At 39.4% G+C, this 12,674-nt stretch overlaps 1 long non-coding RNA gene across 1 annotated transcript; it reads left to right on the top strand.

The window, feature by feature from the left end:
- Positions 1–10,008: 10,008 nt before the first annotated feature.
- On the top strand, positions 10,009–11,210 carry LOC140685530 (uncharacterized). The gene is made up of 2 exons (XR_012058784.1): positions 10,009–10,148; positions 10,535–11,210. It is a non-coding gene; the product is annotated as an uncharacterized lncRNA (long non-coding RNA).
- The last annotated feature ends 1,464 nt before the right edge of the window (positions 11,211–12,674 follow it).

Genomic DNA, 12,674 nt, shown 5'->3' with positions numbered 1-12,674 from the left:
GTACATAGAGTTTTTTAAATTATATTTTTACTCTGTGAACACTTGGATTAAAAATCAGTGTCATTCTCTACTCCAGATTTTAAAACTGTCCAAAGTGAAACATTGTTCAAAGCAAAGGCAGTTTCAGAAACTATCTTGCAGCACTCAAATTGCAAAGAGGAAGAAAGAAATGTGTACTTTTACTGTTCTCTTGACTCTGAGGCTAGAAGCCTCCCTTCTAATTTCCAGGTAAAAATATTATCCATATTTGTGTATGAACATCATTTTAACTTTATGTACGTTTCTTCCCACGTTTAATCCTGTTTGATTTATGTTATGTAGGCTCTAATATTTTATTTCCCTTTTCATTAAATACTGACTTCAGAAACTGAAAAAAACTTGAAGCAGGAAAGAGCTAATTTTAACAATGTTAAATGAAATTGATATTTAAGTTGAAACATGGCCTTCTTCACCTCTCAATCCCCCATAATTCCTCTTATGCCTTAATTATGGTTTGTCAGGCCTATAATTTGGCTATAATTTGCTTCTCTGAAAAAAGTTTAAGAAATGAATCATTTGTTCTTAATCCTTATTAGTGAGATTTTTTTTTTTCCTCTCAATTTTCTCACCTTCTAATTTTCAATACAAATGATGAATCATGAAGTCACTGGGATTTTCCTAAGCATGTTTGGCAAACTCTTCGAATTTCTTGCCTATAAAGAAGCCTAATTTGGGATTTTTTTTTTTATGACAGGAAGACATCATTTATTGCCTGAATAAAATATGTGTTAGTGAAACAATTTAAATGAAGAACTTCTACGTGATGTAAGTTTAAAAGTTTATATCGTTACCTTGTCTTTCTTACTTCAAGTAATATTCTCTGATTTTATGTTGATATTTCTGCAGCCTGTTCATTTTTAAATTGTCCAAATTTAAAAGAATTAATAAAGTAAAAGTAATGCCTTTTACAATTAGTTTCAAAAGAATGTTATGTGATCATCAGATAGTGCAGAACATTGTAAGTGTTTTTTTTTTTTTAATTTGAAACTTTGAGTGTTGATTCAACGTTAGTAGGTACTCAGTGTTAAGTGAACAGGTAGATGAATGAATGAATGATGTTAAGATACAGGAAAAGCAGGGTGACCAGCTCATCCCAGTTTTCCCAGTATTGTCCTGCTTTTCAAACTGGAAGTCCCTTGTCCTGGGACACTGTCAGTCCCTGGCAACTTTAATGGCTGGTAACTCTAGAAAATGTTAAGTTTACTTCTCATACCTTTTGCTTTGTTTCAGAACAAGGGTCAGCAAACCATGGCCCCTGGGCCAAAGCCAGCCTACAACTTACTTTTGTAAATAAAGTCCTGCTGGAATATCACCATACCCTTTCAGTTATGTATTGTTTAGGGCTACTTTTCCACTGTAACAATTAGTTACAACAGACATATGGCCTGCAAAGCTAAAAAATTTACTACTGTTTTCTTTACAGAAAAAGTTTCCATATTTGTACATTCCATATTTTGGTTTATCCACTTTACACAATTAAAAGAGCATCATTTTAGAAAAAAAAAACCTTTCAAAACGTGTAATTAAACTTGATCAAAGATATTATTTATGATTTAGGGGTAAAATAAAATATATTCACGTATTGTGTCCTCCCATTCTATTCCAGCTACTGTGCTAAGTTTTAGAAATGAATGTAAAAATAAAGAAGACGCTATTTATCCCCTTGGCGAACCCATTCTGTAGTCAAGGAAATAAGCAGGTAATGTTGGTAAAATGTGAATAAAATGTAAATGAACGCAAATATACTCAGATGAAATATTTTAGATTAGTTGGGGTGATGTTTTAATATAGTGGTCATTTTTGAAAAAAATTCACTTTTGCCTTTTTCTTCACTAAAGACTATGCTTTACTAACCACCTCAGTGTAAGGCTCGAGAAGAAACGAGAGAAAAGCAGTTACCTTGGCTCCTTCTTAATTTCTTGATTGAAGATTGTGACCTACACCTGCCACTTAACACTGCAGTGACTACACTGTCAGATAAAGGTTTTCGTCAACATTTTCATGTGCTTTTAAGATAGTGCTAGCATGATAAAAATGGAACAAGCAAGAACATTTAGGGAAAAGTTTAGATTTAAACCGAACTTGAAAAGATGACACTTGTGAGTCAGAGTTGCTAAGATCTTATAGAACTTTCTTAGCAAAAATATAGACTCAGAAGATAAAAAAGAGAGAAAGAGGGAGAAATAATAAAGTAATCCAGATTAGAGAAATAAGGAATGAAAAAACCTTTAAGTAAGGATAACCGAAGCTTATTGAAATCTTATCATATGATAGTGCTTGAATTCTGGATTTAGCTATGCCTGAATTCCACCCTTGCACATTTTAGCAATGGGAACCATTAAATCCCATTTTTCACATATGCCAGATTCAGCTGATGTTTCTATCACCTGTAATTGGTAAAATCCCAAATAATACATAGTACTTCTTCAGATTTCCTCTGAAATAGCAGAGAAAAATAAAAATGAATATGTGGCAACTTGAAAGTGTAGCCCAGAGAAGCCTAAAGCACGTATACAATGTCTTTCAACTCTCTCATTTTATCTTAAAATTCACAGGAATTTTGTTATTCTTTGTAATATGTTTTTTTTTAAATAAAAAAGAATATGCCTCAGAAAGAAAGAAAAATAATAAAAACTTACATGTGTCCTGCACTGGCCTAAGTGGTCAACATACCTCATTACAGAACACTTCACAAAAACAATTGGAACTATTATTCCTATTTAACATATGAGAAACTTGAAGCTCAGTGAAACGAAACAACTTGCTCAAGGTTATAGGACTATAGATTGAAAAGCCAGTATTTAAATCCTGATCAAGTGTAATGCCAAATTTTAACTATTGTCCTGAGTATGATGATATCATGGACCAGAAAGGACACAGACCTGGAAGTAGGGCATCAGAATCAAGAAGTGCTAGTAGATGTGCCAGGTTCAACTCAAGGAAGTGGAATACAGGGCTCAGTACAGGAACAACAGCAAAACCACCTCCTCACTGTCAGCATCTAATATACATCAGACACTATGAACTAAAAGGCAACTAGAAGCCCTTGGAAGGAACTACCAAGCCAGCCAAGTAACATGACCTCGTGCAGGAAATTAACTTCAGCTGTGTATAGTTTATACCCCCGAGGGGTCTTGACATTCCAGTAAGCACTGTTGTGCCACTGAACTGGCTTGGTATGTTAAACTCCAGAAACAATGTGGTGGAATGGGTAACACAAAAGAACTGCCAAAGGTACAGTGTGAAGTCAAGGGCGCTATCTTGGGTGACTAGACCACCCAGCCCCGCCCTTCCTCAGCATAGGTGTGCAGTGGAACCTCAGTGCTGGAGAACCTGACTAGGAGAACATTTTGTTCCATTTCATAACTATTTCACTTGTTTTTTTCTCTTGGTTTATGAGAGGGAGGGTAATTGGATTGATTTATTTATTTATATTTGGAGGAGGTACTGGGGATTGAACCCAGGACCTCGTGCATGCTAAGCATGTGCTCTACTGCTTGAGCTACACCCTCCCCGCTTCATAACTATTTCAACCTTGATTAGTCTTCTATCCCAGAACCTGTGACTCACTGGCTGAGAATAAGTAATAGCAATTATCAAGTATGTCTTTAACATAGAAATACATTTTAAAAATTACCATGAAAATCAATTTATTACATAAGGATGGCATGCAGGTTTTGGCAAGTTCACCCCAGATAACTTAATATATTAGTATATTATGTACATATGCGCACACACACATAAATATCTTGTTGTATGCTAATTTTTTTAAGAATAAAATACTTAAGTGTATCTACATGGCAAAAAGACACATGGCAAGTTGGTTATTACCCAGTTAATAATCCAGAATTGATGAAAGACTAGAAAACTCAAATTCTAAAGTGGATTTTTTTTTTCTATTTTGTGAAAGGGAAAAGATAAGCAGAATTTTATTTTGTTGATTCATGTTACAGCAACAAACATTTGCATAGGGCTCCACAGTTTCTAAAACTTTTGCCCAAGTCACCCCACTGAATTCTCAGAAGAGCCCTTAAGGTAGATGAGATACTCCTTTTAGAGAAAAGGAAATCAAAGTGTAAGGAATTTAAATGACCCACCAGTAAGGGTTGGAGTCAGAACTAAAGCCTTCGTGTCTGAATCCAATTCCATTCCTTCTCCAGCCACTTCACTTCACTTCACTTCACTTCACTTCACTTCACTTCACTTCACTTCACTTGATACACTGTAAAGTCTTTGTGGGTAGAATCTCTAAATAAACAAACCAACAAAACCCCAAGATGCTATAATGACCTGGGAGAGCAGATATCTCTTTGAGAGCCTCATTTCAATCCTTTTGGATAAACACCCAGAAACAGGATTAGGGAATCATATAGCAGTTTTACTTCTAATTTTTAAAACTGTTCTCTAAAGTGGCTGCACCATCTTACATTCCCACTAACAGTGCACAAGGGTTCCAGTTTCCTTACATCCTCAACAACACTGTTATTATCATTTTCTGTGGCGGTGGTTTTACAATGACCATCCTAACAGGTGTGAGGTGATATTTCCTTGTGGCCTTGATTTGCATTTTCTTGATGATTAGTGACGTTGAGCATCCTTCCCTGTACTGTTGACCATTTATTTGTAAGTCTTCTTTGGAGAAATGTGTATTTAATAACTTTGCCGATTAAAAAAAAAACACACCTTATTTGGTTTTTCGCTGTTGAGTTATAGGAGTTCCCTGTGTATTTTGGATATTAACTTCTTACCAGATGTATGATATTTACACTCCATGTCCAGTGCAGCATCATTCAAAATAGGCAAAACAACATAAATATCATAGGCAGATGAATGGATAAATAAAATGTGAGATATAATAGATGCAACTGTTATATATATCAATTATATATATAATTCAGCCATAAAAAGGAAGGAAATCCCGTCACGGGCCACAATGTGGGTGAACCTGGAGGACATTATGTTAAGTGAAATAAACCAGTTATGGAAGGACAAATCCTGCCTGATTCCACTTATATGAGGTATCTAGCGTTGTCAGGCTCAGTGAAGCAGAAAGTAGAAGGATGGTTGCCAGGGGCTGAGGGGGGTGGGGGTGGAGTGGGAGTTGCCTGCTGCTCAATGGGTGTAAAGTTTCAGTCATGACGACGAAACAGTTCCAGAAATCTGCAGCACAACATTGTGCTTCTAGTTAACAGCCCCGTAGTGTATACTTAAACCTTTGTTAAGAGGGTAGATCTCACGTTATGTGTTTTTTTTTACCACAATAAACAAACAGACAGATGAAAACAAGATGAAGGAGAAGATGGGGACACTCACATACAAAAATCTATTCACATGAAAGTGATAGCACATGGTATTTTTCTTTCTCTTTCTGGCTTACTTCACTTAGAATGACATTCTCCAGGTCCATCCATGTTGCTGCAAATGGCATTATTTTTTATGGTTGCATAGTATTCCATTGTATAAAAAACAGACACAGACTCACATAGAAAACAAACTTATGGTTACCCAGAGAGGGAAGCAGGTGGGAAGGGATATACTGGGAGTTCAAGATTTGCAGATACTAACTGCTATATATAGAATAGATAAACAACAAGTTTATACTGTACAACACAGGGATTTTCAATATCTTGTAATAACTTATGGCTAAAAAGAATAAGAAGATGAATATATGTATGTTCCTATATGACTGAAGTATTTTCCGTACTTCAGAAATTGATGCCCCATTGTAAACTATACTTCAATAAAAATATATTTAAAAAATCTATTCAGCACAGGACTGAATACAAATCCATGGCAGATGACAATTCAGAGCATCACTTGGGGCCACTCTATGTTCCACGGATAGGCAGTTGGGGCAGTGACACCAGGAGGCCACCTGCTGAGAACTGGACCAAAAAGTGACCGGAGGTGGGACTCGTGCAATTAACCTTTGACCCCTTTGCTATTCACCATCACAGTGGAGCAGACTTGGCTGGCTCTCCTCATGTTCATCTCCCTACCCCCTCAGAGTGAAGCTGCCCTAAATTCAGCCCCTTTTGTGAGGGGTGGGTACGGACGGATGTTCACATTCTGGCCTTCCGGAAACGAGTTCAGAGGTAAGCTCTTTTTTTTTTTTTTTTTTCTTTCTTTTTCTTTTCTGGTTGACAGTCAAGGAGATCTCTGGTTTATGAGAGTAAACTCGGTTACATTTTTGGCTACAGATGACTAGCTCTCTGAGGAAATGCAGATGGACAGTACTTGGAGTCTGGAGAAATGTGGAAAATCTGATGAGGAAGGTGTGGGCCTGGCCAATGGAAAGCGTTTTGGTGGGTCTAATGATTTTGGGAAAATCTCTGCAAGGCTGGAACATTTTGCCACACATAAGTGGTTATTTCCTTAGCCTCTTCTACATTCACTGAGGGCTCTGTGTAGCCGATTCGAGAGCAAGAAGACTGAAAAACAGTCCCAACGTGAGTTGGTCAGGAGAGGTATTTCAGTTTAGGTTTTTCAAATGGATTGCGTGTAACAAAGCCTGTATTTCTTTTTCATTTCAAATGAAATCTGCCTCATTCTGGTTCATTTAACTCTTGGCAACACCGTTTCATATGTTCGGAAAGCCCTCGGAGCCCTTTGAGGGAGGACTGTAAGGGCCTTCACCACCGCCCCCCCTTCTGGAGAAGCAGGAAATCAAGTTCTGCCAAACGCAAATGTGCTCAGCCTCCGCCGCAAGGCCAAGTGTCAGGACGCAGCGCGCGCCCGCATTTCAGACGGCGTGCCCCGCACACACGGTATCTGGGGGGTCTAGGAGACCACCAGACCTCATCGTGACATATTTAAAATTTGTGATTTCAAGAACACTCATTGACACAAAACGTCTTAGACCTACGAGAGTACGTTAGAATGTCTTTCCATCCTTGTCATGGTGGCTTCGGGACCCCTGTCCCCAAGAGTTCCGAGAGCCCCCTGTTTCTACAGTGGTCTGTGTTCTGTTTTGCGAAAGGCAGGCCTCTCTCGGACCCTCAGGTCATAGTTGATCCATACCGATTGCCTGAAAAATGGCACTGGCTTTGCTGAAAGAAAATAGAAGCTGGTCCCTTGAAAGCTGCTGCTGTCCCTCCAAGGGTTAATGGAGTCAGTTCCAAAGGAGTTAGGCAACCACTGAAATAGGATAATAAATGTGACACTCTCAGACTATCAGTAGCAAATATTTGAGCTTATCAAATAACGGAGGAAGTAGTTTAGTTACAAATAAACCAATCTCTCATAAAACAAGTTTTCACACAGGGTCATTTCGTTGAGCTGGAGACAGCTAGAGGCCCCTCGGAGGCAGAACTCCCACTCTGTGTACACTGGGCAACAGCCCCTCGTGATTAATGGACAGCCGGGGGTGGGGGTGGGGGGAGGCTGCATCCCGCGGGCGGGCGGCTCTGCTGAGAAACCGAGCTGGGCTGCGTATCAGCAGAGCGGCCATAAACAGCATCTCAGGATTATTGCGAGGAAGTGACTCATCCTCTGGGAACATAGCTGGATCTGTGCTCCCTCTCTCTCACCACCCGCCTTCCTTCTCTCCCTTCTTGCCCCTGGAGAGCCGAGACCAGCGCGTCCTAGAAACTATAGTCGATGTCACCGCTTGGCACTCGCTGCGCAGAGAGAGGACAAGTATGTGGGTGTGAGGGGGAGGCGGAAAGCTACTCTTAAAGGAACAGCGCCCGGGCCCGCCAGGGGCTCGGGAGGCTGTTGTTCCACCGCCTTGGGAACCGGTGTGTTGAAGGCATCTAATTTGGATTCCGGAAAAAGCACAAATGCTGCGTTAGGGGAGAGAGAGAGAGAGAAACTCGAGCTCCTTGTTTCAGAGTAAAATTCTCATTGAGATTAAGAAGAAATAACAAACTATCTTGGCATGATTTGACGAATTCGCCAAGTAAATAGAAAAAGAGAGAACACTGCCAGAGCCTTGGGATGTGAATGTCACCTCTAACGGAACAGAAATATGCATGTGATATTTCTATATTATGATATCATAGGAAGTTTGTTTTATTCCCCCAAAGATTGTAAAAATAAAACATGTAGATTATACAGGATACAGAAATAGAAATATAAAGCTGAAAAAATTCAACCATGATACCACCATTTGAAGGCAACCATTCTGAACACTTCGTGTATTTTCTTCCAACATCTTTAAAAATAGATTGTTGAGACCTTAACCATATGTAGAATTTTGTTTCTTACTATTTTCAGCCAACATTTTAGCATAATGATGGCCCCATCTTGTTAATTCAATCTTCCCTTATACATAATTTTAAAGCTGCAAAATACTTATTTTGCAACTTTAATTAACATAGGACAGTTTTGGAAGAGGGATAAGTTTGGCTAAAAGCAATATCTGCTCTATTGTTGAGGCGTATTATTTATATATTAAAAATTATACTTGATCTGTTTCTAATAAAAATGGAAGGGAAAATTCTATGCTATTATTCTCATGGTTAACTCATTAACTTTTGTATTTAAAAAAAATATTCTGGCAATTGAATCTGCCACAGAACTATAAGAGAATCAGTCCCAATTCCCTTCCTCACGATGTCCTTAACCCCCTAATGCCCTTTCCAAGTTCACGAACCCTTACTGACTATCCACCTTTAGATATCAAGATGAATCACAGAGTGAAGGCATGACTTTCGCTCGCCCCCCACCCCCAATCCCTACAGTACCTGCATTTAGATGCATTTTGTTTATGTGGGACATCTGGAACTACTCTGGATGACCAGTATCTTTTCTGGGTCCATTAACTGGACACATTTTCTCTCAATCAGCCCCGGAGCCATTACACATTCTGAACAGTAACTCCACCGTGTCTTACCAACAATGCCTCTGCCTTTCTCTTATTTAATCCAGAATAAAAGTTATGTTGTGAATGTTTGCGTAGAAATATGGTACTGAATTCACTTAAAATCTTCAATATGCCTTCTAGTGTAAGGTATGTCCTCTTCCTGCTCCCAGAACAGTAACAATGCTTGCTAAGGGTTAAAACACCGTGGTGGTCCTGTGCATGGAGGTGGAAGTCCTGGAGATGACTGCCTCTTCCCAAAGCATCGGATTCAGCTGATATCCAAATAGGGTTCCTCTAAACTGACTTTAGTTTTCATCCCTATGAGACTTACATTATAGGACAGAAAATAGTTTCCTTTTAGAATAAAATTCAAGCTTACCTAGATTTTTTTTTCTTGCCCCAGAATAGATATAATTTAGAAGGTAGTTTTGAAAGCTTGGATTTGCAGAATCCAAACCAAATGTTAATAGCCTTCTATACATTTACTTGGTCAGAACTTCCTGAGAAAGGAGAGCCCAAATACTGAGGCATATTGTTCTTGCAAAGTACTAAATATTGGTGTTGTGTCTCACTTAGAGAATTTCTTTCAAGTTAGTGGCAGCTTTAAGTTTTAGAGAAGTCTGCAAGATAAAGCAACCAAGAATTTGGACTATGAATTTGAAGAAATATTAATATGTCTCTACCTTTTTCTTCATCAAATCATTTGCAGTTAGTGAAAACACTTATGTTGAGTAACCACTGTATGAAGATGGATGTAAATGAACATTTATTAAGCACATACTATGTGCCAAGATTCATTTACACTAAATATTTAATTTAAACCTTGCTACAGTTTTGGGGAGTAAGTTACTAATTTCATCAAGTAACAAACCAAACATGTATAATTAGTAAAGTCTGGAAGGTCAGTCATCTCAAATTTGATAACCACAAAGGACAATTATTCACTTTTTAACAGACAAAGATGCTTCCAGGAGCCTATCACACAATACTGAAACATAAAACTAGAAAGAAATCCAATCAGAGGGAAAATTCTAAAAGAAATCCTAAAGGTAAACTTATCTAAAGATACAGCATTGTTTTCTTCTGAAAATTCGAATTTGGAATTTCTGAAGAACTATGACAACCTTCTGTCATAAAGCGAGAAAGTCAAGGAAAAAGTGAGAATATCATTTTAGTACCATAATCGGAGGTTCCGTCAAGTCTCTGTTTCCTTCTCCTGATGAATGAACACTCACTTTCCAGTTTCCCCAATTATTGTTCTCATTCTTTCTGGGTCATTTGACCCAATCCTGTTTCTGCATGGGTAAGCCCCACTTCCGCTATTGGAGCAGAGGACCTCAGGGGCCTCGGAAGGGAGGCAAAGGGAGTAAAACCCGGGGGCAGGAGAGGAAAACCATGAGAATCCCAAGAGCACCGCGGTTTGTGGAAGGCTTTCTCTGTGGTCAGGTCTGTGCCAGGCGCCCTGCTTGTGATTCTCACCGCAGTGCTGGGTGGTGGGTGTTCAGTTCTTACTTCCTGCTGAGAAACTTGAGGCTCAGAGAGGTTAAAAAATTTGCCCAAAACAACAGCTAGGAAGTGCCAGAGTCATTGTCTAAACTCAGATCTGACTTCAAAATGTTGCTTTTTCATCGTTGACTGTGTTGTTCTCTCACAGGTAGAGTGGTTTTCTAACACTCTCATTTATCACAGGTCACAGGCAGACACTGACAAATAGAAAACTAAAGGAAACCAAGCGCATCACGTCTAACGGTTCATCAAGAGACTGGGTTATCAGAGGATGTAAGTTCCTTATTCTCCGGAGCTGGAGTTCCTTATTTCTCCTTTGGATTCCTGAGAACTAAGCCAGAGGCAAGGACTGGCATTTTCTCAGATCACCTTGGTGTCTGCAGTTCCATGTTCTGTGCTGACTACCTCGAACCTTTCCTCACGCGCGACTAGACTCGCACCGTTACCTGATGGAAAAAAAAGTCCCCGATGACGTTTCAGGATAGAATTCACATAGAACGTGAGATAGAATTCTTCACACAATTCCATTCTTTTAGGTTCCTGATGAGAGCTGCCTTAAAGCTAGAAGAGGGTATAATAGAAGGAGAGTCAGGTGGCCATGACAGAACTATATACTCAATGGATTGCTCCGTTGGCTTCCTCAACTCTCAGTATATCCTGAAGTGGCCTGATAAGCCTTGACATGGCATCCAAAAGGGATAGCCGCACCCTCTGGGCTTGTCAGGAGTCAGAAAGATATTTTTATCGTTTCACATCAGATTTGCACATGTTGTATCTTGCATTTGACATAAATCATCCTTCAAATACAACAGCTACTATTAAATACTCTGGTGCTTTTCCAGAATTAATATTGAACAATTACGGTTGTCTACGGCTCTTGCGTTTAACTGACGACTCAACACCAGTATGTACATCAATCTGTACATGTTTTTATTACAGGAATAAGACTTCTGCAAATATTAAGCCAGTTCACTTAAGTTGTTTCCCTTTAGTAAAATTTCTTTTGCATAGTTTCAAGGCTGAGCACAGCCTATCCCTTCAGGATGGGATGGAGCAGGGAACTGACCGCATAACAAAGCAATGGGCTTGAAAGGCGGGCTTTGTGGAGAGCAGCACTGGGAATTGCTAAATCCCTTGGCTAAACTCTGCTTCATCTGCTTCCTTCTGCAGCACCTCTTCCTGCACATGTGCGCACACTAGTCTTAACATTTCAACACCACCAGGAAGACCTCCATCATAAGGTCCTCCACATTTGTAGAGAAAAATTTCTATTTTTTTTTTTTTACTGTATTTACTGTTAAAGCATAGCCTAGAGGCTGGCTTTTGGTAGGAGGGAAATGGTGCAAAGGGGAAAAAAAAATTATCCTTTTCATTCCAGGGGATTATGGGAAGAGAAAGAAAAGAAACATTGGTCTTTGAAAATATATTTGCACTCCCTCATATTTTGGTTCTAAATAGCATCTGCTACTCACTATTGAAAAATGTATTCTCTGTTATGGCACTTAATAGGCTAGAGTGGAGCTGGTTTCAGGGATACATTATGTGGTATAAAAAGCCCAGTGTGAAGGAAAGATAGACACACATCAACGGTAGAGCAGTGCGCCCACCTAGCGCTCATGGATGCTGCTGCTTTTAAATTTGGAGAGTTTGGATTCTCTCTGGGCGTCCTTCAGATGGATGTTAGCAGGTACTGATGGACTTTAGAGAACCCTTGGGGTTCACTCTTTAACCCCCAGCCATCTAAAGAAAACTGATAAGATTAGAACACCAAGAAAATTCTTGAAACTCTTTTATTTACTTAGCTCATTTCCAAAGTGAGTCTTAGTTAGTCTGGACCCTCCAATGAATTTCTGAACTTGTTGGCATAGCACTGGTGCCCTCAGACTAGAATCAATGGCTCTCACCTCTGGCTGAGCCCTACGATTACCTGGTGAGCTTGGAAAGCCACTGAAGCCCAGGCCCAAACTGAGACCCATTAAACCAGCATCTCCAGGGGATGGGGTTCTGGCACCAGTCCTTCTAAAAATCTCTCCAGGTAATTATAACATGCACCTGGGCCAAGAATGACTTAGTTAGTGGTAAATTACTATTGTCCAACAGTGGCAAGCAATTTTCATTCATGGGCCTCTTCCGGAGCCAGCTATGTGTAATTTTATTTGTTACCACTCAGGAAGGTTCTAAGCACAGAAACATGTTTCCTTTACTGAAGGATATATTGTTCATTTGTCTTAATTTAAAGGAGCAAAACTGTGACAAGAGCACATATGGAGGCAAAAGAAGTGTTGCTGTTAATCCACACACACGTGTGTCTCTGGTGTGTGTA

This window comes from Vicugna pacos, chromosome 14 (genome assembly GCF_048564905.1).
Source record: "Vicugna pacos chromosome 14, VicPac4, whole genome shotgun sequence".
NCBI lineage: Eukaryota > Metazoa > Chordata > Mammalia > Artiodactyla > Camelidae > Vicugna > Vicugna pacos.
The sequence above is the reverse complement of the archived record's forward strand: the minus strand, read 5'-3'. Positions and strand labels throughout refer to the sequence as shown.